Source organism: Oryzias latipes, chromosome 21, assembly GCF_002234675.1.
Source record: "Oryzias latipes chromosome 21, ASM223467v1".
NCBI classification, from domain to species: Eukaryota; Metazoa; Chordata; class Actinopteri; order Beloniformes; family Adrianichthyidae; genus Oryzias; species Oryzias latipes.
Window position 1 is genome coordinate 14,911,641 of NC_019879.2, and position 27,432 is coordinate 14,939,072.

A 27,432-nucleotide genomic window follows, 5' to 3' on the forward strand; every position below is an offset into this window, starting at 1 on the left:
TGGGGACAGAGCATCACCTTGGTATATCCCACATTTGTTGGACACTTGGTCAAGTGGCTTCCCATTGGCTTCAAGGGTGGTTTTCCACAGCTTCACTGAGTTTCCTATGAAGGCTTTCTGTCTCTCTTTCTTTCTTTCTTTCTTTCTTTCTTTCTTTCTTTCTTGCACTGCATGCTGGGAGATTGGTAGCGGCGTCAGCATGGACGGTGTGGGTGAGTGAGTGAGTTTGAGAGTTTGACAGAAAGTTTGTGTGGTTTAGTGCTCCTTTGTTCGTTTTCTATTTTGAGTTATTTACTGTTTTTAACGACTTTCACTGGTGAGTTTGGGGGATCAGCGATTCACCCGCCTCGCCGGGATGGCGTCTCAGACGCCGTCCTTGTCCCTGAGGCATGGGGTCCGCGTCCAACCCGACCCACAGGTGTCTGTGGAGACAATTCTCCTTGCCGTGGGAGACTTAGTTGGTCACGCCAACATTACTTATGCTTCTCGGATGAACAAAGGAGTGATAGTTTTTCTGACGGAGGAGCGTTTGGTATCTGACTTGATCGCGTGTGGCGTCACTGTGGGCGGGGAGTTCCTGCAGGTGTCCCCGCTCGCGGTGCCGTCGACGCGTGTCATTGTTTCGGGGGTTCCCCCGTTCATTCCCAACGACGCTCTGGAAAAAGAGCTGCAGCGTTACGGAAAGTTTGCTAGCGGTTTCCGAACTGTAGGTTTGGGCTGCAGGAGTGAGAAGCTGAGACATGTTCAGTCCTTCCGCAGACAGGTTTTCATGTTTCTTAGCTCTTCTGCTCAGACTCTGGGCGTGTCCTTCCGCGTGAAGCACGGGGATGGCAATTATTTGGTCTATGCCAGCACGGGAATTCTGAAGTGCTTTGAGTGCGGGAACGCTGGGCATAAGCGCGCCGCCTGCCCTCACAGGGCAGCTGAAGGGCGGCCTGATGAGGCCGCTCCGGCCGCTCAGGTGGAGCAGGGGCTCGCCGCTGCAGACTGTGTGGGTGTGGGGGACCCCGCCCTTCTAACTGGTACAGATCCTGGTGAGGGTTGCAGCTCTGAAGCTGTTCAGAGCAGCAATAGTGAGGTTAATGTTAGAGACAACACTGTTGCTCCTGCCTCAGAGCTTCAGGAGGAGTCTGAAGGTGGTGTGAGTGTCAGTGTTGAGAATGTTGGCGGTATTTCTGACCATTCTAGTGGTGATAAAATGGGCACAGGGGTGACTGGTGAAGGGGTTGAGTGTGCAGATGGACAGTCTGCTGTTACTGATGATTTTTCTGCTGTGATTCCTCCTCCTTTCACCACAGACATGGAGCTGGATTCAGACTCTGACTGTGTCTCTCTGGCAGAGTCCCAGATATCGTCCGATGACATTTATTCACTTGAGGAAATCAATCACTTCCTAGAAGATTCATTTGGTAGACCAGTTAAAGTGGCTGATTATTTTCCAGCTTTGGAGATGTAGAAGATCTGATTTTGTTTCTGTTAGCCAGTGGTGGGAGGTGGGTAAAGCACAAATACGGGTTTTCTGTCAGCAGTATACGAGCCATTCCACAGTCGCAACTAAGAGAGCAATATCTGCTTTGGAAAAAGAAATTTCTGGGCTAGAAAACACTTGTTCAACTCATAGTGCTTCACAAGGTCAATTACTTAAGAGCAGACGGGGTGAACTGAGTTCATTTCTCCGTGAAAGGGCTAAGGGAGCTTTAGTTCGAGCTCGGTTTACCACCATCAGAGACATGGATGCTCCCACGTCGTTCTTTTTCAACCTGGAGAAATCTGTTTCTAGGAAGAAACAGATGGTCTGTCTGCGCCTTCTTGATGGGACTGTTACTACGAGTCCGGCTGCCACGAGAACTCTTGCGGTGGATTTTTATAGCGGCTTATTCGGAAAAGAGGACTGCGACAGCGACTGTGTGGATCAGCTGATGGAGGGACTCCCACGACTGAGTGACGCAGACAGGGATCTTTTGGACTCTACAATCTCCATGGAGGAATTGACTGCTGCTGTGGGTCAGATGGCGCTCGGGAGGTCTCCTGGTTTGGATGGGCTGCCGGCGGATTTTTATAAACACTTCTGGAAGTGCCTGGGCCCGGATCTACTAGAGGTGTTCAAGGATTGCTCACAGACTGGATTGTTACCTTTCTCATGCCGTCATGCTGTTCTCTCTCTTCTTCCTAAGAAAGGAGACTTAACTCTCCTGAAGAACTGGAGACCGCTTGCCTTGCTCTGTACAGACTATAAGTTGCTCTCTAAGGTCCTGTCCAATAGACTTAAGAATGTTTTAGGTGTAATCATTCACAGAGATCAGTCCTATTGTGTGCCTGACCGATCTATTATGGACAATCTTTTTCTTGTACGTGATTTATTTGATGTTTGCAAACACTGTGACACCTCAGTTGGACTATTATCCTTGGATCAGGAGAAGGCCTTCGATAGGGTTGATCATATTTATTTATTTTCTGCTTTGAGAGTTTTTGGTTTTGGAGAGTTTTTTACGTCTTTGTTGGCTCTTTTGTATAAGGAGGCTTTTTGTTTAGTCAAGATTGGTGGCGGACTGAGCAGACCTGTTATGGTTCAGAGAGGGATTAGACAGGGATGTCCACTTTCTGGACAACTGTACGCTATTGCCATTGAACCTTTTCTCCATAGGCTACGTACTCTGCTTACAGGATTGATGTTACCAGAAATGTCCCACAAACCGTCTCTTGTGGTGTCTGCATATGCAGATGACGTAACGGTTTTTGTTCGACATCAGGCAGATATTGATTCTCTGTGCAATGTTCTGGATCTTTTCCAAAGGGCTTCTTCGGCTAAGGTGAACTGGGGTAAGAGCACCGCTCTATTGTTGGGACGTTGGTCGGGCTCCACGTTGCCTCTTTTGCCTGGGAATCTTGATTGGGGAACGGAGGGGATGAAGTTTTTAGGAGTTTATTTGGGCAGTGACGTTTTTCAGAAAAAGAATTGGGAGGGTGTCATGGAGAGAGTGTGTGCCAGACTGTCTAAATGGAAATACCTGCTGCTTCAGCTTTCCTTCAAAAGACCGTGGTGGATTTCTTTTGGTCTGGTCATCATTGGCTAAGAGCTGCCATTCTCTACCTGCCGGTTGAGGAGGGCGGTCAGGGACTGATTGATATTTCGGCCCGTGTAGCCGCTTTTAGACTGCGGACAGCGCAGCGTCTGCTCCACGGTTTTGGACTGCCGTGGTTGGATACTGCATGTGTGCTGCTGAGGAAAGCTGGGGGTTATGGATTTGACAAACATTTGTTTCTGCCCCAGCTTCATACCTTGGACCTGACTGGACTTTCACCTTTCTACTGCTCTGTCCTACAAGCCTGGCGACTGTTGCTCTGCAAAAGGGAAATAGTTTCAACACCTGGAATATGGCTGTTCGAAGAACCCATTTTTGGAAACGACCTCCTCAACTCACAGATTCTGGTTTCTGCTACCATGAGGTCGAAGTTGAGAGATGCGGGCTGTGTGAAGCTTGGACATCTCCTAATGACTCCTGCTCCTGAGCTTTCTGCTTTTACCGGAATAAGATCTCTCAGAACATTGGAAAATCTCGTTAAGGAGATTTGTCTCTCCTTGCCTGTGTCCTATCAAACCTATGTGATGGATCCTACTGCATCTAGCCAGTGGGTGGATGGTGTGGATTTCATCTTTCCTCCTCTGCAGGTTTCTCCGGCCTGCGAGGGATGGCAGGAGGACGGAACTAAACTCCTGTCCTGGACTACTCCTCAAATAGGAACTTTTGAAACGATTGGGAAGAAGGCTTTATATCTTTTATGTGTTAAAGTTTTGAACTTGTTCTCCTTGATGGACGTCAGAGTGTCGAGGTGGGCTGAGTTGTTTGGCACGGGGTCTTCCCCGAGGGGCTGTTGGAGATCCCTGTACAAAGCTCCTGTTGAGAAACGGGTAGGTGACCTCCAGTGGAGGGTCGTACACGGGATCATAGCCACGAACAGATATCTGGTGCACCTTAATCCTGGCGCGGGGGATGGGTGTCCGTTCTGTTCTGTTGCAGAAACTGTGGAACATCTTTTTTTGCAGTGTCAACGTCTGACTGGACTTTTTTCTCTTCTTCGTTCTTTTTTTGAGGGGCTGGGAGAACAGTTTTCATCTGTGTGTTTCATTTATGGGCCAAAATATTTGGCCAGAAAGCGGAGAGTCCATGTTTTGTTAAATTTTCTTTCCGGTGAAGCCAAGTTGGCGGTATGGTTGACGAGGAAAAATCGGATACGGGGAGTTGGGTCTGACGATGTCCTGTTTCTTTTTAAAAGACTTTTGGTGGCAAGGTTGAACGTCGAATTTGGTTTTTATAGGCTCACACATGCACTTGATGTTTTTGAAAATATTTGGGCTGTACAAAATGTTTTGTGTTTCGTCAAGGATGACTCTTTAGTGGTAAATTTTTGAGTTTGTTTCTTTGTTTTTGTGTTTTTCTTTAATTTTTTGATGTGAATATTTTATTTGTTGATTGATGATTGGTCATTAAAGGTGTTTTGAAACTCAAAACTCTTTCTTTCTTTCTTTCTTTCTTTCTTTCTTTCTTTCTTTCTTTCTTTCTTTCTTTCTTGCACTGCATGCTGGGAGATTGGTAGTGGCGGCAGCATGGACGGTGTGGGTGAGTGAGTTTGAGAGTTTGACAGAAAGTTTGTGCGTTTCAGTGCTCCTTTTTTTTGTTTTCTATTTGGAGTTATTTACTGATTTTTAACGACTTTCACTGGTGGTTTTGGGGGATCCGTGGTTCACCCGCCTCGCGGCAGACGCCGTCTTTGTCCCTGAGGCATGGGTCCTGCTTCCAACCCGACCCGCAGGTGTCTGTGGAGACAGTTCTTCTTGCCGTGGGAGACTTAGTTGGTCACGCAAACATCACTTATGCTTCTCGGATGAACAAAGGAGTGATTGTTTTTTTGACGGAGGAGCGTTTGGTGTCTGACTTGATCGCGGGTGGCATCACTGTGGGCGGGGAGTTCCTGCAGGTGTCCCCGCTCGCGGTGCCGTCGACGCGGGTCATTGTTTCGGGTGTTCCCCCGTTCATTCCCAACGACGCTCTGGAGAAAGAGCTGCAGCGTTATGGAAAGTTTGCTAGCGGTTTCCGAACTGTAGGTTTAGGGTGCAGGAGTGAGAAACTGAAGTATGTTCAGTCTTTCCGTAGACAGGTTTTCATGTTTCTGAGCTCTTCTGCTCAGACTCTGGACGTGTCCTTCCGCGTGAAGCACGGGGATGGCAATTATTTGATCTAAGCCAGCACGGGTAGCCTGAAGTGCTTTGGGTGCGGAAACGCTGGGCATAAGCGCGCCGCCTGCCCTCGCAGGGCGGCTGACGAGCAGCCTGATGAGGCCGCTCCGGCCGCTCAGGTGGAGCAGGGGCTCGCCGCTGCAGACTCTGTGGGTGTGGGGGGCCCTTCCCTTCTAACTGGTACAGATCCTGGTGAAGGTTGCAGCTCTGAAGCTGTTCAGAGCAGCAATGGTGAGGTTAATGTTAGTGACATTACTGTTGCTCCTGCCTCAGAGCTTCAGGAGGAGTCTGAAGGTGGTGTAAGTGTCAGTATAGAGAATGTTGGCGGTATTTCTGACCGTTCTAGTGGTGATAAAATGGGCACAGGGGTGACTGATGAAGGGGTTGTGTGTGCAGATGGACAGTCTGCTGTCACTGATGATATCGTCTGATGACATTTATTCACTTGAGGAAATCAATCACTTCCTAGATGATTCCTTTGGTAGACCAGTTAAAGTGGCTGATTATTTTCCAGATTTGGAGAAGTTCATTCTGACGTCACTAACTTTGCAAAGATTGGTTGACTTTAATATACTTGACGAAAAGAAACGGTTTCGATTAAAGAAACATGTCACTACCGTTCGTAAACAGTTGAAGGCTTTTGTTACGGCTGTGGCCGTATTTGATTTTGTTTTGTTTGTTTGTTCTGTGTTTTGTGTATTTTTGTATCAGAGTGGGACTTCTGTGTTTTTGTGCATCTTTGTTTCTGCTAGTTTGTTATTATTTGCAGGTGTGGTTCATGAAGGTGTGGCCTCCAATTGGACCAAAGCTGGAGGAGGCAGCCTTAAATCACCCCATGGACCTCCACACTGTGGGAAGGGAGCCTTGCTGCAACAGTCTCCACTGCAGCTTGGCACTCTTCTCCATTTTGTTTTTGATTTCACCTCTTGTTTAGTTGTGTGTTGCACTTTTGTATTTTGTATTCGTAGTCCTTTGTAGTTTTGTCTGTGCCCACTCTGATTAGTACTGAGCCCGTGTCCTGACATTAAGATATAAAAGTATATCCTGTTCCCACAGATTAATATCTTGTTCCCACAGGTTATTATGTCGTTCGCACGAAATACTATTCCGTTCCCACAAGATACTATTCCGTTCCCACAAGATACCATTGCGTTCCCACAAGATACTATTGCGTTCCCTCAAAATACTATTCCGTTCCCTCGAAATGATTAACTCGTGCGAACGCAATAATTATGTCGTTCGAACGCAATAATTAATCCGTTCGAACGCAGTAATTATTCACGTCATAAGTCATACACGCTGATATGCTCTCTGTACGCCGGCAAAATTAAGCCGCTTTCAGCGGTAACTTCCGTGTCTCTGTGACCCATATTCGTTCAAAAAAGGAACATGAAAAACAAAAATGATCACTTTATTACCGTCTCAATGAATATAAGAAAAATATCAATAGATTTATGATAACTAGGCTGCTTTGTCATACGATAGCTCCTGCTAGGCTACTACTAGCTCCGCCGCAGAGCTCTTTGATGTATGCCGGCATTTGGGCAACTGGCTGGTCGGTTGACAGACAGCTGATATTGTAGTTTAGGGTCAAATAGGAATAATAATATTCAGGACTTGTCTTTTATTAACTTTAGCAGTCAGTCGCTTTACATTCGAAGGCTATATAAGGATACATGCAAACTGACTAGCCGATCATTGATGATCCTGTTATTAATTTACGTCATAGATTTACAGCAGATACCTTCACATTTCTGTCTGTGTGTGTCTCATTACATTGCATTGAAGACACGGAGGATGTTTAGAGAACAGATTTATTTATTTCAAAAAGCACAAAGCATCCATCATATTCACGTTCATTCACATGATGATGATCTGTGGTACGCCCTCAGTCATCTTGCTGCAAAAGCCGCTTCCTGCCGCTACTTCCGTGTCTCTGTGAGCATTCAATAGTTGTAAAAATAAAAGCAAGAATGGTCGATCTGTTATTGTCTCGATGAAAATCTGAAAAATATCATATTAAGCTGGCTGCTTCGCCTAAAGCACTTACCTTTAGCTTGTAGCATAACAACAATAGCAGTACGTCACGTTTCCCAGAATGCTTTGCGGCCAATCATTGGTCTTGTTGTTAGACCTTGGTCACAGGGACACGGTGATTGGCCAATGATTGGCAGCAAAGCATTCTGGGAAACATGACGTACTGCTATTGTTGTTATGCTACGAGCTAAAGGTAAGTGCTTTAGGCTTTAGCACCCAGCTTAATATGATATTTTTCAGATTTTCATCGAGACAATAACAGATCGACCATTCTTGCTTTTATTTTTACCACTATTGAATGCTCACAGAGACACGGAAGTAGCGGCAGGAAGCGGCTTTTGCAGCAAGATGACCGGAGGGCGTACCAGATCATGATGTGAATGTGAATACGATGGATGCTTTTGTGCTTTTTAAAATAAATAAATCTGTTCTCTAAACATCCTGCGTGTCTTCAATGCAATGTAATGAGACACACACAGACAGAAATGTGAAGGTATCTGCTGTAAATCTATGACGTAAATTAATAACAGGATCAATGATCGGCTAGTCAGTTAGCATGTATCCTGATAGCCTTCGAATGTAAAGCGACTGACTGCTAAAGTTAATAAAAGAAAAGTCCTGAATATTATTATTCCTATTCGACCCTAAACTACAATATCAGCTGTCTGTCAACCGACCAGCCAGTTGTCCAAATGCCGGCATACATCAAAGAGCTCTGCGGCGGAGCTAGTAGTAGCCTAGCAGGAGCTATCGTATGACAAAGCAGCCTAGTTATCATAAATCTTTTGATATTTTTCTTATATTCATTGAGACAGTAATAAAGTGATAATTTTTGTTTTTCATGTTCCTTTTTTGAACGAATATGGGTCACAGAGACACGGAAGTTACCGCTGAAAGCGGCTTAGTTTTGCCGGCGTACAGAGAGCATATCCGCGTGTATGACTTATGACGTGAATAATTACTGCGTTCGAACGACATAATTATTGCGTTCGCACGAGTTAATCATTTCGAGGGAACGGAATAGTATTTTGAGGGAACGCAATAGTATTTCGTGCGAACGACATAATAACCTGTGGGAACAAGATATTAATCTGTGGGAACAAGATATATTTTTATATCTTAATGTCAGGACACGGGCTCCGTAGATTAGTCTTTTGGTTTATAGTTATTTGTTAAGTGAAGCTGTAGGGGTGAACTGCCATTTTCTTTAGTACATGTTTTCTCCTGTTTTTGTTAGGTTAAGGAGGTTAGTTTTTGTCTTTATTTTCCTTTTCCTTTGTACAGGTAAGATTATATGTTTCAGTTAGTTGGGGTTTTGTTTGTTATTTTGGCCTGGGTTCACCCTGAAGCCTTTTAGCTTCACTTTTAGTTCTTGTTGGTTGTTTATTTGTAAATAATTTTGTCATATTTTTATGGAGACATTCATTTGGTGTTTTTGTTACAGTTAAATTATTAGCCAAAACTTTACTTTTTTTATGTTATGCCGCCTCGGTGCCCCTAGACACAAAGGGGGCGTAACACTTTGAAGGGTAAAAGCTCCAGAAGGTTGAAAATGAAGAAAAAGGGTGAAACACTGATGTAGTTATGACTGTGTGTGCGTGGATGATCCTTTTCCTGTTATTTCCTTCGTTTTTCCTTCTTCACTCTATATTTACATTTAAGGCAGGCTCTTTAAACATTAATGGTGGGAGGGATGCGGAAAAGAGGGCAATTATTAAAGATATTTTTGAAGATAAAGCTTTGGATATTTTGTTTTTTCAGGAGACACATAGTGATGTAACAACTGAAGCAGAATGGGCTCTGTGGTGGAGGGGTCAGTCTTTCTTTTCTCACGGTACAGTTTTCTCTGCTGGGGTGACAATTGTTTTCTCACCTAGGCTGAGTTTTAATATCTTATCCGTTAGTGAGGTGGCCGCAGGCAGGTTCCTTGCTGTGAGGGTTGAACTGAACGGGTTTAATTTTTGTTTGATTAACTTTTATGCACCTGCAGAAGGTGCTCACAGAATCCCTTTTTTCCTCACTTTAGAGGTTTTTTTGAAAAACTGTGATCCAGGGGATGTTATAGTGATGGGCGGTGACTGGAACTGCACGTTAGATTTTACTTTAGATAGAACGGGCGCAGAACCTCATTTCCAGTCATCCTCGGTTTTATCAAAGATTGTTTCTGACTCTTCTTTGGTTGACGTGTGGCGGCTTAATAATCCCCAAACCAGACAATACACGTGGGCCAGGAATGTGGGTGGGAAATTGAGCCTCGCTAGACTGGACATATTTTATATCACAGACAGTTTTAGAAACAGGGTTTATGGATGTTCCATTTATCCAGTTGTGTTTAGTGATCATCATATGATAACCCTAGAATTACACCTTGGATCTTCTACAAAAGGAAGTTCATACTGGCATTTTAATGTGAAGCTTCTACTAGATAGAGTTTTTTGTGAGAAATTTGAGTTTTTTTGGGAGCTTTGGAGATGTACACTGTAAACCCGAATAGTCCAATGAGCTCAAAAGTTTTATAATCACTGAACTCAAAAGTAACAAACAAGTTGAGTCAGCTTAAAACCTATAAGCCGATTCAACTTTTGCCACAGTTATATCTTTATTGGACTGAAACATTTTGAGTAAATGAAACCTTGGAGTCAAAACTTATGAGTAATGAGACGTGATGACGTCATAACGTACGCCCATGAACGTGAACTCAGCCACAGAAGTCTTCAAGATGGCGGAGGTCTGATGCGAGTGTCAACTGGCCCAAGTTGATAACGCACATACATCTAGGTAAGTCGTATTATTTTATTTTTTATTATATTTTATGACTTTCGCCTCTGTATTATATATTTGTTGCTTCTTTTGATGTTCCTTCTAGTATATCCTTTGTATTCATGACGTGCTCCACGAGTTTGTATGTATCTTCGAATAATATTTGTTCTGAATTAAACAATTATGTATGTTTTGCAGTATCATGTCATCAGAGAATTATTGCTTGTGGTTAAAAGAAGTTGTTGGGGCAAAGTTTCAAGTTTTACGTTTACCGAGTTGGTTGGCGCACATTTTAAATTATCTAACCGTTACTACTAGCTAACCGTTACTACTAGCTAACCGCTAGCTAGCCCTGGCAGAGCGGCTGCCACAGCCACATATACGACTCGGTGGGAATTGCCTTTTTTTCTACTACATTTTACCACAGGCTCTGTGATTTGGTAATCGTTATGTTTTTCTGTAACTTGTATTTCACGTAGTAACCTAATAAATGCAAATGTGGGCTAAGCTAGCTGCCTTACGCTAACTTGTTCTCGTATCTTATTTTTAGTGAACCGGCGGTGCGTTTGAAAAATAAGAGCGGAGGTAAGTTTGGATTGTAGTTAACATGGCTGCAATATTTAAGACACGGGCAGCTCTCAGTCCAATGAATCCTCCTGGAGAACATTTGACCTTATTGACAAATTAAATTAATTATGAATAAGTAAAAATGTCCAACCTAAGTTAATGTTATGTAGCAGTTATAACTTTGTCCTGAATTGGGCTCGAGTTAAAGTACTAAATGTATGATATAGTTTGCTTAAGACTCAAAAAACGGTATTTTGGCCCCTGGTTTGGTTGTGATTTGTGTTTCACAATATCAAATATTTTAATATAACAGTTTTGTCTCTTCCTAAAACATCCATAAAATATTAATATGCATCCTAGATTACATATTGTGGACAGAGTATTGAGGCTATTGTAAAATGCAGCAGTTTTTCCAAGCTACCAGTAGCTTGAAAAAGCTTTAAATTGTGTTTAACATTTTATTATTTTTTTTTTTTTTGTAGATGTGAGCTGAGTTTCATCGCATCACAAATGTCAACCTGCGAAAACAGTTTTATTTTGACCTGGACAGACAGACGCCACGGATGCTGATCTTTTTGAGACAGAAGGCAGCATGAACCGGAAGGCTCTATGCGACATTCTGCACCTCTATGATAAACAGGTGAGGTATAACTGCATGGCATGATCAACATTATGCATTAGTATAGCTAAAAGAAGGGGCTGACTTGGATCGGTTCATATTAATCACTGAGCGTTTCTAATTCAGTGAATGACTGTAAATGTTTGCTTCACTGGAGAAAAAAACATCAACGTTGATCCCAATGCATTTGTAAATATGAATGTAATGTCATCTTATGTTTGGTGTATTTTTGAAATAACTGTACAATTTTAAGATAATTAAAAAGACTAAATGAACTGATCTGAGCCAGACCAAAGGGTGCAGTCATTTGAAATATGTTTGCCATATTAATTTGTATTTGTCTCTGTTCAGCAAGAACAGACTGCTGATGTTAATTCCTGTCCTGTACTGGCTTCCCATATACAAACGTGAGGAGGACCCACAGTTCTTCAAAGTTTGGAATGTAGGTACTTTATGATGGATAATGTTTTATTCACTAAATAGTACCAGTGACAGTGTGCTGGTTAATACTCCAGCTGTGTGGGTAATATAACTTAACCAGAAAGTCATGCCAAAGCAATGTTGTGAGGTAAAGCACATAGTCTCCTAAAATATTGCACTCCAGCTCATCTGTGCTCCTGTACCTGACCGTGGACCTCGCCTCTGACTCGTCTCGGGCCCACAGCCGTCCCCTATTTCATCTGGATGACGCCAATCTGCTGGACTTTAAAAATGCAGTTGTTGAGCTAGAAAATGTAATTCTTCTCTAAGAGTTCTGGAACATCGCCTTTCCGTCCTGGGGGAGGAGTCTTTTTTTATTTATTTTTTTAAAGGAGTTTTCCTTACTGTGTAAGAGGGATCTAATGGCAGGGATGCCCAGTTTAGTTTAGTCTGTTTAGTTTAGCCAATACCTAATGTATTATGATTTCATGTTCTTGTACAATTGCCGGTATGAAGCCCATGGAGACGACTTTTGTTGTGACATAGGACTATATAAATAAAATTGAACTGAATCTTTGCTCTTAAGTTGCATTGGCAAGAAGGGGATTCTTTCCAGCAGGTTGTGTCATTGTTATGGAGATGTTCTGAGCTGTAGTTGAAAAACTGCCCAATAACAAAGACACAACCTGGTGGAGAGTTACGAGTGCTAACTGTGAGAGCATGACATCAGGAAAGAGTTCCAGAGGGTGAATACTAGGTAAGCAGCTGGGTCGGATGGAATTCCTGGACGTGTCCTGAAAGGTGCTGACCATCCAGCACAAGCTGAGAGTTATGTTGGTAAAACTGGTTAGGTGGAGGGAGGGGTGAATAAATGTGATCCTATTTTCAGATTGTCATGTTACAAAAGCTTTTGTTTATTTTTTTGTGTACAGTGCCTTATGGAATCATGATGATTCTTACATATAGTCTTATTTTGATTTCATTTGATTTTGTATTATATAAGCTCTGTTCTTCCAGATCCTTTTCAAGCAATGAATCAATCTCTACATGACTTTAGTTAAAGATCACTGTATTGAATTAAGCAAATGTGATTTAAGTGACGTTTTTGTTTTATTTTCTGTCTTTTTAATCAATGCATTTCATCATTTCTGTAATGAGTTTGATAAATGTTTAAATTATTTATTGCTTTGACTACAATGCTTGAAATCATTAATTTAAATCAACTTTAATAATTTTCCTGATGTGTAATTTCTGACCTTCTCTTAAAATGTCAATTTCAGGTTGTAGTTTTTGCATAAAGTTTTCTTCCCTCAAGAGCAGCATCAATTTAGTATTTTCTTATTGAATTCTATGTATTCATGATCCTTTTGATATTATGTTTAACTTTTTCAATTACCTATACGAAAACCCATTGAGACGACTGTTGTTGTGAATTTGGGCTATACAAGTGAAATTGAATTGAATTGAATTGAATAAAAATGGTGCTCAACAAACTTAACTGTATCGGGTCCGTGTTTGTGTGCACCTTCTTGGATGGCTTTCCTTAGTCCGTAGATGACCACAGAGGGAGATGGGCTGTTCACGAACACATGCACCCGCATTCTATCGTCAATGATCTCTTCGGACATATCATTGTCTCTGTGCCACAAAAATCTGAGGTAGTTCCGGTGATCACTGCGAACAAAGAAGCAGTGGAAGATCTGCTGAATATCTGCAACTGCAGTCACTTGCTCTTTGCGAAAACAGACCAAGACCCCCACAAGAGAGTTGTGATCTGGGGCTTTGAAGAGAGCATTGTTAAGAGACATCCCTGAATGCTTTGGGCTGGAGTCAAACACCACATGTATGTTATCTGGTTTCTGTGAGTGAAAAACTCAGAAAGTCGGCAGATACCAGCACTCCTCATTTTCTCCCAGTGGTGGAGCAACCTCTGCGTGATTGTTCTGAAACATCTTATCTATAAACTCAAAAAACTGATCTTTGACCTTTGGTTTTCTTTCTAAAGTTTTTTGCAGTGAAAAAACTCGAGACAGGGCGTACTAACGTTTTTTAGAGAGAAGCTGGTGCTGTGGTCGGAAAGGAAGGGGTGCCATCCTTGAACATATCTGCATCCATTAACTGCAAGAAGACTGTGTCTTCTATTGATGGGTCGGGTTTGTTGTCCGAAACTGTGTCGTTGAAAACGCTCTTTTTTAAAGTTACAATTGATGCATTGTTGAGTTTTCTCCATTCCTTCCCGCCTTGGCAGGCATTTTCAGTCAGCCTGATAGAGCTGTTGCAGGATGTAGATAGAGATGGGCGTCCGTTTTCCAAAACATTGGTTCTGTATGTGCTTATGATTGGTTTATGCGAGTTTCCCAGACAAACATCTCCAATCAAAACCCATCCTAGATCCAGTCTCTGGGCGAAAGGAGCATTGTGGGGGCCGTTTACTTGCTGGCGGACTCTCAAAATGTCCCTTCCCATAAAGATCAGGATTTCTGCTTTGGGGTCAAGATCTGGTATGTACGTTGATATCTTTTCCAGGTGTGGGTGACAGCAGGCAGCCTCTGGCGTGGGGATTTCTGAGCGGTCATTCAGTATCTCATTGCATTCAGTAGCCGGGGTTACATGGGCAAAATATCTTGATCGGATCAATGGTCAGGTTAAAATTCAACCGTGGGCACAGAAAACCTTTTTCCTATTAGAACAAACGTTTACATGGGTCACACTTTCGGTCAGAATAAATCATTTGGGCATGCGCAGTAGTGTTGTAAATACCGTAAGCGGAAATGAGTCCCGTTGTAAACAAACAGCTGCCACATACATTTTATGCAGCAGCTCGGTAATATACGAGACAATCTTCTAAACGTGGTTTTAGAAAGAAATTATTAATGTAATGAATATTATTAACCGCCTGTTTGCTCATCGTTTTATTTTTAATCCGTATGGTCAGTGGTTTTTTTGTGGAAGAAGAACGGAGCTGGAAGAAGCCCGTGTTAGGAGAGGCTAACAAGCGCTCACAACATTTAGCCTATCTATGAACAAAAAATGTAATCCATGCGAGAAAAGCTGCAATCTACATCTTGGCTGAACGTAAATATGTGGGAATAACATCAGCCTTTATTTTGTCGGGGCACAACTGGAAACACAAATCCACATGATTTTTCGAACAGTTTCTAAGGACTGAGCGACATTTCTGCTTTGAAAAGTTCACACACCGCCCCAAAGCCGCTGTGTGTGCTGGTGGTTCTCCTCAAGCCGGCAGCTGCTAATCCAGAGCGGCGGGTCGGCTAGCAGTCCGAATTCTCACACATAACAAAACAACAAAACGCACACGTAACAAAGCACCCTCCCCTCAAACACAAATCAATAAATCCGGCAGCTCTGCTCAGAGAGGTTCACTCGGTCCACTGGCAACCGAGCCCGAACGCAGAGCTCGGGTGCCGGGTCCAAACGTCCGTGGGCACGAAGTGCTCCTCCTCTGCATCCCCCTCGTGAGGGGTGAAAGAGAGGGGAGAGCCAGGGGGGCGAAAGCGGAGAGGTGCTTTGCGCGGTGGCTCCGCAGAGCAGCTGGTCGGTCCTGTATGCTCTGCAAAGCTTTCTCTCAGCGAAACACCGTCTATGCATGACGTAAACAAGAGCACTAGTGACACACGATCGGAATCAACCATTTACATGCACAACAATCGGATCAACAATCGGCATAACCCACCTATCTTGATCGGAAAGAAATTTTGAACCGAATATTCTGATCGGGGCAGAGTATTCCGAACGGCGCTTTTACATGACGCATTTTTCTTCCAATCAGGCATTGTTTCCGATAACTTTTGCTCATGTAAAGGCGGCTAATGAGTTACCGTAGTGGGAGAACTACTTTTCCATCAAGAAATTCAATCTGAAAACCTTCTGTTTTGCATCTGGACGTTTCCCACAGCCCAGCGCTCGTTTTCAATCTGCATTGGATAAACTGGCTTTTGAGGTTAAACAGTTCAAAAAGTCTGAGGGGACCAGTGAACGATTACTTTGGTCATCCAGAATCACACACATGTTGGCTGCTTTTTCACGTTGACCTTGTTGATAAACTCTGACCAGACAAATCTTAGAGCAGGAGCTACCCGTTTGCCCAGGTCCACAAACTTGAGTGCACTGTGAACTTACAGTCGCATTGGTGATGGTTTGCTTCTCCTCCCCGCCGTTGTTTGTTGGGGGAGTAAGCCTTGTAGAGACTTGAGGCAGCGTGCTAGCATGCATTGCGGTGTGGTGGCGGTCACTGTTGCACTCTGAGCATTTTAGCAGGGTTCTGCAGTCCTTTGCTAGATGACTGGTTGAGGTGCAGGGAGTGCAGCTCCGGCCCAACCAGGAGAGCAGCCCCCCCGCCGCGCTGGGAGGGCCCAACGCGGGGCCCCGCCCCAGAAACGCACCCACAGCCCCAGACGAGCACCTCATCACCACCCAGGAGTTCTGGGCATCCCCCAACCCCAGGTACGAGCCAGGACCCCCCAAGGGAGACCCACCCCGCGCTCCAGGCAGCCACCCACCCGGCCCATTATCGGTCCAGGAAGGAGCAAGGCTGGGGCCAGCCATCCCCACCCAGGAGGAGGACACCAAGGGGAAGAGGGGGTCCACAATATGTGTTGTAAACATGGCCCGACCAGGCTGGCCCACAGTTGGAAATGTGGCGAGGCCCAGCGCTTTAGGGGCAAGGACCAGAACCCACACCGCAGGGACTCGGACATCCCCCGGTCAGATGCGATGTGATCCCAAGCTCTTGACCCTGCCAGAAAGCTCAGGGATCCCTCTCCCTGCAGGGAGAGAGGGCTGCCGGGCCCAGAAAGCCAGCACCCAGGGAACACGGCCGCCGTTGCCAAGGGCCCAGTACCCCCTACCAGGGATGGGGTAGGGGACAGATGGTCCGAGGTCCCACCTTCCTTGCAAAATGCATGTGTGTGAGAGTGTGTGTGTGTGCATGTATGTGTGTTTATATTGGAGTGTATATTTTGAGGGATAAAGGGTATGTGTACTAAGAGGATGCAGTTAAAATTGGCTGGTAGGGTACTGAGAGGACATCTCCCGATTACTCACAGTGATGTCCAATCACCCTCCCCACCAAGGGGCCCTAAATGTCTATGGTGCAAATAAAACCGGGGGGGGGGGGGGGGGGCTATTCCAAATGGCAACCCTGGGAGGGGGTTTTTATGTTTGTGTCCTGTTTGCTTTTCAGTAATGGGGTGTGGTTTAGCTGCACCAGTTCTGATAAATTGGGGGAAAAATAGATTTTTGATATTCCCTGATTTGACTGGTATCGAGAGTCTGTTCAGTGTTAATAACACAGTTTTATTCCATTAATTGAGTAGTCTGATATGGAGGAGAATTCATTAATAACTGTTGTTGTTTCATTTAAAGAACACGAGTTAATTAAAAAGAGTAATATGTCATCTGCATGGAGATACATTTTATTCTCTGTGCTAGTGCTTTGGAAATTATTTTTAAGTCTGCGTTGTTTAATGAAATGGGGCGATAGCTTGAAGGACTTGTGGGATCTTTGTCTGGTCTTAGCAGAAGGATTATGTTGGCTGAGTTCATGTTAGGTGGTAGTGATTGGCTTTCCTTGATAAATGTGACCATTTTATAAAACGTTGGTGCCAGCTGTTCCCAGAATCCTTTATAAAATTCAGCAGGAAAGCCATCAGGACCTGGAGCTTTGCTATTAGGCATAAGTAACGGAGCTTCATGAAGTTCAGACGATGAGAGTGGTGAGACTAAGTTTGTGGTTTGATCCACATTTAACCTGGGTAGGTTTACATTATTAAGAAATCTTTAAACACATTTTTAATGGAGCAGACATTTCCTGTTTGGTCCGTGAAAGATGTGATTGTTGATTTTTCTTTATTAATTTTAAGCTGATTAGATAGAAATTTGCCATATTTATTTGAGTTTTCAAATCTTTCAAGTTGTAGAATTTGAACTTTGTAACTTTTGAACTATTATGGGTCGTATTCTCACTGTATATTTTGTTGAGACCACCACGGGGCAGACTAATGTAAAAGAGTAAAATGAGTGTTAGCAGATAACAAAACGTAAAATAAAACGTTTTCAGTTGGCGTTACAGTTAATTAATCTTTAGAGTTTGCTCAGAATGGTTCTGTTTATGCTCTGTGACAAACCCAGGAAAGCAGACTATGAAACAGCAGTCAGATTGGCACCCTGTTAATGTGCTGCTGCGACAAATCATATCTTGCTGCAGCCTTGTTGAGTTTTCCGGTGAGGAATGAAATGAAAGTGCACACATTTTATTTCAGTTTGGCCTGCATGCATACATTAGTGATTGCGTTTTGCCTCTTTGTAGTTAAACCCTTTGAGCGTGTTTGTAAGTTTGTGTTTGTACAGAAATGTGCATGTTTGACAATTTAATACTTGCAGCAAAGCTTTGTAGATGCTCCTCGGCAAAGAAAAAAAAAGCAGATGAATCTGAGCTGGCTGTCTCCACACAGGACTGCTTTAGAGTGATAGAGACTAAGTCAGCAGATCCTGGCTTCCTGTCACAACCCTACAGGGGGAAAACTGTTCTTTTTTGTTATCTTAAAACATGCAATAAAACTGCAGCATTGACTTTACAAAGAAGCAGCAAATCCAGGAATATATAATTTGGTGTAACACGATTATCAGAACACTGAACTGTACTTTGGATTTTTTTTTATATGAAATTACATTGAGGTGATGTGAACTGAATAGAAAAGAAAAGATTAATTTATCTTCAATTAATTTATTAGCGCTATTAAAGTTTAAAATTGATCAAACCAAAACCGCTTGAGATTAGCTAAAATGTCTGTCTTTTTTTAAAGTGTTTTGTAAGAAAAATAATAGTTTTATGCATGTAAGTAATCACATATTCAATGTGTTTGCTTTTTTTAAAAGACCCACTCCAATTAAAAACCAAAAAAAGCGATGCATCTAAGAAAACGGCTGCCAATTAAAGGATAGCCACGAAAGTGACGCCACAACAGTTAGTTTGCCGATGGTACACCAGAAGTGGATTGGCCTTTAGTATACACACCGCTGCGAAAAGTAGGAGAAATACAGGAGTACGAATCAGAAAACGAATGAGAAAGTGAAGTAAGTGGCTTTATCTTTTATTTGCAGCCGTTTTCTTAGATGCGTTGCTTTTTTTGTGATTGCATTTCTTTTCTTTTTTTTTATCGCTTTTTTTTTCTTTTTTGCTGTGATGGCATTTATTATTTGCAGCGTTTATTTTTTATTTGCATTTCCTTTTTTTGCTCCTTTTTTGCTGCAATGGCAGTTCTTCTTTTTTGTATTATTTTTTTATTAGTAATCAATACTTTCATGAAGAAGTTAATAACCAAATTGGGGATGTATGTATGCTTTGTAATTCAATACCTTTGTATACTCCCATTACCACTGGTTGGGATGCTATGTGACCTTTACTGTAAACCATGCGCTTGCATCGCAGATAGCAGACGGATGTGGGCCACTTTTGGCTGAATTACAGCAAAGGTGTCATTTGTCTGGGCCAGACAAAGTAGAGGTAAACCTCAAGCGGCCCAAACTCGTTATGAACTACACAGGTCAACTTAAAAACTTATGTTGACCAGATGTAGCAAATGTATGGCAAAGCTTCCTGAAGGCACATAGATATTACACAATAGTGTCCCAATAGGTGGAAAAAGGTATTAGCCACAATCATGTTCCAAATGTGTGCCACGTTTGACAAACATGTGGCAGTAAATTCTTTAAAAAAATCATAAAATACGCTAAATATAGATCCATAAAATAAATTCTTTGATACTGAATATGCAACTGATTTTGCATGTTTAAATTGACTCTACTGCAGTAGAGTACAGACCTGAAGGAGGGTCTGTGTTTGGCAAAAGTAGGAGAAAGTAGGCGAAACTAAAACATAAAGAAGCCCCTGTCAGATAAAACCAAGGTACATAGACATTGTAAGAGACAACAGAGTCATCTAGAACAGGGGTGTCAAACTAATTTTGGTTTGGGGACCACATTCAACCCGTCTGATCTCAAGTGGGCCGGACCAGTAACGTAAAGGCAAAATAACAGCTTTGTTTTAGTTTTTTTTTACTTAATTGGAAAACATGCCTCAACCAACATGGTAGCCTAATCATTTCTTATTGCACATTCTTTCACAGAGGCCAATGGATCTTAAATAAAATTAATTTCACTTAAAAAAAAGGTCTATTCAATTTTATACAGACTGCATATTTTACATCTGACACTGAAGCAATCCCGATAATAAACACAAGAGGGGCAACGGAAAAAAAATGAAACACCTGCCTAAAATGTAAATTTCCAAACCATTAAAAAATTACACTAAATTAAACTTGCAAACATTTGTGAACATAAGAGTTTGGAGTTAACCTCCTTTCTCTCCTGAAACTTCACCTGGCCATCAATATCAGGATTCAAATCCTGTGCAGCAACACACTTACTGTCATTCAAGTGTGCAAAACACAGTGGCAACACCTTCCTACATCCTGACCTTTAATGGGGCACCATGAGTGACCAAACTGACGTCACATGACCAGTTCACTAGGGTTGGGCGATGTCCCTTAAATTGGCCGTTGACGATGTTTGCTGTCAACCATCGGGATGGACGATGACATCGTCGGGGGGGGGGGGGGGGGTATTAATTTCCCAACTAATGACTAATCCACGATGATCCAGTATAAACTGAGGGAAGTGACTTTAACAAAAAAAGTTACAAACAAAATAGAAAAGAAGTAGTCCGCTCCCGCATTTCACTAGTGAAGTGGACCGGTGGAGCGCGGACTTACAGCTTTGTGTTTGAGGGGAAGGGGGGGGGGTGCTTTGTTACATGAGCGGTATGTGGGAGATTTAAGACTGCGATCCGTCCCGCAGCTCTAGGGGTACAAGCAACCGAACTCAGAACCGGGTCTAAAAGTGTGTGTCAGAGCACAGGTCGGATCCTCAGCACACAGAGCGATTTGAGCTTCAAAGCAGAAATGTCGCTCAGTCCTGTGTTTCCAGTCGTGTCCCGACTAAATAAAGGCTAATGTTATTCTTACATGTTTACGTGCAGCCAGCAAGCAGCACCACCCAAAGCTAATGTTGTTAGCATACTGCTAATCCTGGCTTCGTTCAGAAAAAGCACTGACCACACGGATTAAAATTCAAATGATGAGCGAACAGGTGTTTCATAATAACCGTAACATTATTAAAAGCACGTTTAGAAGATCATCTCGTATTTTACCGAGCTGACATGTCAATGTAAATAGCCGCTCGGCACTGTTTAACATTGTTTTGTATTGAATTGTTACATTCAATAAAGTTTGGGAAAAAAAAGCCGCTCGGCGGAATTTATATTCTTCCGGTTTTCAAACCCTACTGCGCATGTGCGAATGATTTATTCTGACGGAAAGTGTGACTTTAGTGAACGTTTTTATATTCTGAAAACATTTTTCTGGGCCCATGTACACGGTTGGATTCTAATCCGACCATTGATCCCATCAAGATATTTTGTACATGTAACCGTGGCTTATGGTGTCGACGCGCAACGTGGCGGGGGCGTGGCATCACGATGGTGGTCTCTCCATCGGGATGTCAGTCACCCATCACGATGGATGATGATATCGTCCATCGGCACAACCCTACAGTTCACTCCAACATTGTCCAGCACAGTAACTAGAGAGCTGACTATGTCATCAGCAGTTGTTGTGTCCATCAACTCCAGAAACTTCGCTCTGACGTCGCTTCAACACATCTAATAAATATGCACAGCTGTATATATCTGTGATGTCTGTGCTTTCATCAATAGCGACAGAAAATGAAATAAATGACTGGATTCCTTCATTTGGCGCCCAAGTCTCCTCAGAGATGTTGTATCTGTAATCGTAATCTTTGACAGACTTATGCTAGCAAAGGTCGACTGCTTTTTGGGATACAACCTTTCTGTAGCCTTCAGCATTTTTTAACAAGTTCACCATCTGAAAATGGTTTGGATGTTTGCACCAACTTGTTTGCAATAAGGTAGCTAGGTGTCACTGCTCCATCACTGACATCACGGCTTCAGTAAATGCAGACAGTTATCAATCCAGGTAATAGTTGATAAATCTTGTGTTTTCTTAACTGCAAATGGTGAAACTCTTCTCTATGGTGAGTCTCATTGTGGTGCTGAAAGTTATATTCCCTGAGGACTGTGACCTGTTGATGACATACTAAGCATGTAGGTTTTGAATTCAGCTCTGTGAACAAATTAAACTGTCAATTTTTCCTGGAAAGCTCAGGACTTCACTTCAACCTTTTTTTCTTTTTGCCAACATTTTGGACATTAGGGTGTCACTACTGATCATTCTTATAGCAACGTAACATTGGTGAGGCTCACAACTGAACTATTGCCTACCCAGACACAGGGCTTTGCTTTCGGCACATGCAGAGATGTGCTGTTTCTCCTGTTTTGCTTTTCCTTTGCTCCCCCTAATGGTGGAATTGCGCATTTCGGTTATTTCTTTAAAAAATCATAACTCGCCACAGGAATGGACTAGAAACGTGCTTTCTTTTTTAAACATCGTTTTGATTTTTACTCTTCATGTCTGGGGCAGACTAAAGCACCTGGCAGTCCGGACACGTATGTTTGACACCCCTGATCTAGAGCGATGTTGGGTATTTTTTTTTGATATACATTAAAGATAACCTCTTTTTGTGTCCAGGCTGTCCCTGCATATTTTATGCATCCCTTCTCTGCAAGCTTCCTTGCAGGGGCGGCCGTGGAGCAGCGATAGGGCGGTCGACCCATGATCATAATATTGCAGGTTCGCAGGTTGCACACCCATGTGTCGAAGTGTCCTTGGGCAAGACACTGAACCCCACCTTGCCTCTGGTGTTAGGTTGGCGCTTTACAGTCTGTGACTGTAAAGTGCTTTGTGCCTTGTAGGTAGAAAAGCACTTTATAAGTATACACCATTTACCATTTCCTGTATTTCACTCAACCAGAAAAAAAAAACCTTATTTTTAAAGTAAAAGATACTCAAACTGCAGAGAAAGCAGTTGCATATTTTACCCGTCATATGCATCTAAACAAAGCGTACTTGACACATCCCGGGCCTCATCCAGGACTGGCACACGTGTGATGTTACTGCAAGGGGCCTGTAGGAGCAGTTGATATAACAGTGGTACGGAAGGGTCGGTTTGCTGCTTTTTGCATCAAAATGGGTCAAACTGAAAGTTTGTGTGGAAATTTCGATCATGGCTATTTCTAATAAACCTGTGGAACTTAAAGGGTCCATAATGTCCTGTAGTTTGAGCTAAAAATGTGAAATTCTGTTTGTTTGATCAAGCAAATACTTTCACAATAATCGAGCAACCAAATATTTTTCTTGTATTTATACTCTTGTAATAGTCTCTCCACTTAATTACCACAAATTAAAAAATAAAGGGAATTTGAAAAAAATAACCCCAGAAATTCACACAATTATTTTCTTTTTAGTTTTACAAAAGAATGTGATAAAGAGCTTGTAAAAAGAGAAGTCATCCAGGGTAACATATTTTGATACAACATTTAATAGATAAATGGTTTGTAAAGGCTGAATGTGAATAAAAAGTTCAGTCAATGCTCTGGGCATTTTAACCTAAAAAAACAAGATTGGGCTATTTGCAGAGCTCATTCTGTTGCTGTGTGCTTATTTTCATTTTTCTTGCTGGCATTCTTTATAATTTGTTTGCTCAGTCAACTGATCTCTGCTATTCATCTTTGAAAGGGCTATAAAGAAGAAAAAAAAGGTTCATTAAATTTGAAATTCTATTTTGTGCCATAACATTTGTTATCCTGTAAAAACTTATGAGATATTGAGCAAATTATTGCACCTAATACTGTTTCCTCAGTAAATATTTAGTTTTCATGTGATTAAGTGATAATTTTAAATTTATGAGCACCAAACTGATTTATCTATATCTATATCTATATATATATGCTTAGAAGTGATACCTTTAAGTTACTACTTCAGTTATTATTAAGTTTCTTTTTTTTTTTTTTAAGCTCATTTTGCTTTGGTTCTACCTAAATATTTCTGAATATATTGCTCTATTTGCATAAAGCTTGTTTGATTTGAGTTTTATCAAAAATATTTCTTAACATATGAACTGCAAAGTTAAACAGATGTGTAAAGCACCGCAAAATTTTGAGATGAAATTATGTACAAAAAATATACAAATATTACATAAATGTAAGGGTTTTTGAAGGTTAGAGATAAAATGGCATTTAAAAAAAAACAACAAAGATTGACTTGAATGTCTCATCCAAACACACTATTCATCTAACATCCTTCTTGAACACCCACAAGTACATTTTTGATTTGAACTCTAGGTCATACAATAAGATTTTTCTAAAGAGGATAGAATTAGACCCATCTTTAACTCACTAACATTTGGATTTATATTGAATTTGCACAAAACTAGATGAAAACATTTGGTCAAAATGTCATTTTATTGCATGCATTTCATTAGGTATAGGACAAAAATTCCACAATGCATGCCTTTTAGCTTGAATGTTAATATTTTAGGTTATTGTGCATCAGTGTCCTGCCATCCTGTGTTGGTCCAAATCTAAGCCGAACCTAATTACAATTAAAAAGCAATCACAAGGAAACTAGGGTGTAACCCAAACCCTGACCCCACTAATGTGTCAATTAGAATAACGCTAATGATAACAGACGGGTGCTAATGCACAAAGACCATTTATTTAGTACCATTGCTCAACTGCCCATGGAAGCATAAAGCTGTATTGTCTTTCAGTTTGAAATGTTTCATTTATTTATGTTTTAGACAGGTAAAATTAAGAACTGAATAAATTATTCCACCATAAGTAAAATGTCCCACTTCCTTTAGCTACCTAATGTTAGCTGAGGATAAGAACAGCAAAATACTGTGTATCAGGCTGGGATATTTAGGCTGACAAAAACATGTTAGTGTGTTTTTGGAAACTAAACATAAACATTCAAGAAGATAAACATTTTTAATGTATTACTTGCACTAAAGCTAAATGTTAGCTCCTAACATTTAAAAATGGCAGGGATTTATTGAAGACATGACTTTAGCAGATCAAAATTGTAGGCCACTCTACTATTTATCTTTGTACCATGCAATTAAAGCTTTTCTTGCAGAAAAAGTGGTACATGCCATGCTGCTGCTGTCAGGCTCACATTATAGAAGCCTAGAACAAACAACTACAAGAGATTCTCTACACAAATTATGCTAGAGAATGTTAAAAAAAACCTTAATGTTCTATTTTATGTGTTTTTAAATGTATTTTTACATATTCATGGTGTGTTTTAAAGTGTGTGGAAGAATTACATTAAGTGAGATAAACACAGACACCGCTCCATGTAGTGATCCAGGTAAAAACATTAGCTGGTAGCTCCCCCAACACACAGCCTGATGCCTTCACGAAGCTCCAGTGCTTAGAAGCTTAGCAGAACTCCAACAGCCACACAGCCTAACGTAGTCTGCTACTACATTACCATGAAAAAATAAAAAAACGCAGAATCGACTCTAAAATCGCCCAAATTATGCCTACCCGCCCAAAGCCAATTTTACCCGCAAATCTAGAACCTAAACCGCCCAATCTTGGAACACTGTTTGCCGGTAGGGCTAACAGCGCAGTAGAACAGTGAGCACTGACGTCATCGCTCCACCTCCCTCCTGCAAATGCTGACTGGAAGTGAATTATGCTACACTTTTCGCATGGTGGATGTGAAAAAGAAAATGCAGTCCCCTCTTTGCATTTTCGCTCTAATCGTGTCACAGTATGTGCAATGTTATATAGAAAAAGCATTTCTGTTAATCCATTTTAATTGTCAAATTAGACATTTCGAATTGAATTTTGCAACACATTTACTAGAGAACTTTTTGAAAAAAAAATGTCAAATACCATTTTCTTTATTTTCTTTCAATTAAGTGACAGAATGATCAGTGTTGAAGAAGAGGAAAAAAAAAGCGGTTTGGCTGATTGATTTTTCATTTTAATTTTGAGTCAACAAATGCAGCTTCAATTTGAAAATGAAAAAGCATTTCTGGTATTGACTTTTTTTTTTAATTATGCTACAGAAACGCTTCCATACACTCTAAAGAAAAATACACTGGGCCAACTTTAAACAATTGAGGTAACAATTTGCATTGATCTTTTTGAGTTATCCCAACTCTAGTCAGTATTGAGTAAATTAAATTTGACTTTTTGAGTTTGATTAACTCAATTTTATTTTGTCCCACAAACACAAATTATTTTTTATTTTTAAGTAAAAGCTTCTGGTGAATTTAAGTTAGCAAGTTATTGAATTTAAGCTAATTCAACTTATTTGTTTTCTTTTACTTTTACTCAAAAAAGTCCATACAATTTGTTACCTTAATTCTTTCAGCATTCTAAACTTAATTCAATCAGTTGAGACAACTCCACCATTCTCGTTTTTGCTTCAATTGTTTATTATGAAAAGAAACAGTATTTTTCAAACATACACCATCCAATACTTCACAAAATTAAGAAACGATAATCCGCCTTTAATACTCATTTCTCGTTGCTTCTCAAAAATTAAAGATTCAAAAGAATGTAAAGATTGGTAGTGACTAACAATATTTAATCTCCTGCATTTTGTACAAAGTAAAAGAAATACTTCTGTGACAAATAAAACCTTCAAAAGTCAAAAATAAAACATTTTTGTTAGGCTTACAATTGAAACTGCTTAAAGGTGTAGCTGCTACATGCACATCTGCAACAAAAAATTAACAGCACAATAACAGATTTCAAAGCACAGGTGTAAATATTCCAGGCAAAAGGGCTGATGCCCTGCTGGTTTTCCAGGTGTCCTTGTTGTACTTCCTTTTAATCACCTGGTCACGTGTGTTCAGCCAATCAGAGGCAGAAAAGAGGATGTTGGTGGAAACAAAGAAACTGAGGCTCTCACTTCCTCCAAATGTCCTCTTTTTTTCTCATTCTTGCTGGACACACCAGACTAGGTGAAAATGATGCAGAAAGATCTGGAAAACCAGCAGGACGTCGGCCCTCCGGGCATGAAGTTTGACACCACTGTTTTAGAACACTTACTGCCAAGTAGTTCTTCACCCTTTCAGGGCATTAAGCTCAAAGAAAACTTTCTGAAAGACCTGCAAGGTGTTCTTTAGACTTTTTGATTTACTGATGTTCAGGGCATATATCAGTCCAATAAGCAAGGTACAGGCTCTGGGTACATCCAGGTCTCCAAGGACTTCTGTTTCCTCGATCACCACTCCTGCATGAATTGGTGTAATCCGTCTTGCGATGGAAATTTTCAAGACTTCCCTGGTGATATCAGCATCTTCATCCTAAAAATAATTTTAAAATAAAAACAATGTTTGAAGTCCAAAGAAAAAGGGATCCCTTTTTCTTTGGACTTCAAAGAAAAAGGTGTCTTAAGTCCTCTACCTACCACCAGTTCTTTGAAAAGATCTTCTTCCTTTTCATTTAGGTAGACAACCAAGGAATGAATAGCAGCCCCCCTTTTCCTTTCAATGGAATGATCCTGTAGAGAGAAGAGGAAGACTTAATGTGTATGAACTGATTAAAACTTACAGTGTCAAGTGGCAACTAACATGTTTTTACCTCTTCCACCATAGTCTTAATATGCTGAAAGTCCATTTTTGTGGCTCCTCCTCTTGTGGAAACCAGGGACATTATTTTTGAAGAGTAATGGTCTACTTTTGTCATGGATGTTGCCCCCATAGTGGTGATGCGTTTAAATCCTTCATTAATCTGTTTAGAAATAAGTAAAACATGAAAAGTTACAATTCACTT

The 27,432-nt window shown here is 41.4% G+C and overlaps 1 protein-coding gene across 10 annotated transcripts in view; it reads left to right on the forward strand.

Moving 5' to 3' along the window:
* The window catches only part of LOC101158397 (poly(rC)-binding protein 3), a 137,210-nt gene that overhangs the window by 62,400 nt on the left and 47,378 nt on the right, over positions 1–27,432 (forward strand). For 6 of the 10 annotated variants that reach the window (XM_023950555.1, XM_023950558.1, XM_023950557.1 and 3 more), the window contains exons 1-2: positions 10,058–10,618; positions 11,083–11,661. The exons of 2 other annotated variants lie outside the window; for them this stretch is intronic. The gene's annotated coding sequence lies outside the window, so the exon portion shown is untranslated. Of the gene's footprint in view, positions 1–10,057; positions 10,619–11,082; positions 11,662–27,432 lie in introns of those variants that run through there. 2 more of the 10 variants (XM_023950554.1, XM_023950556.1) reach the window with 2 other exon arrangements.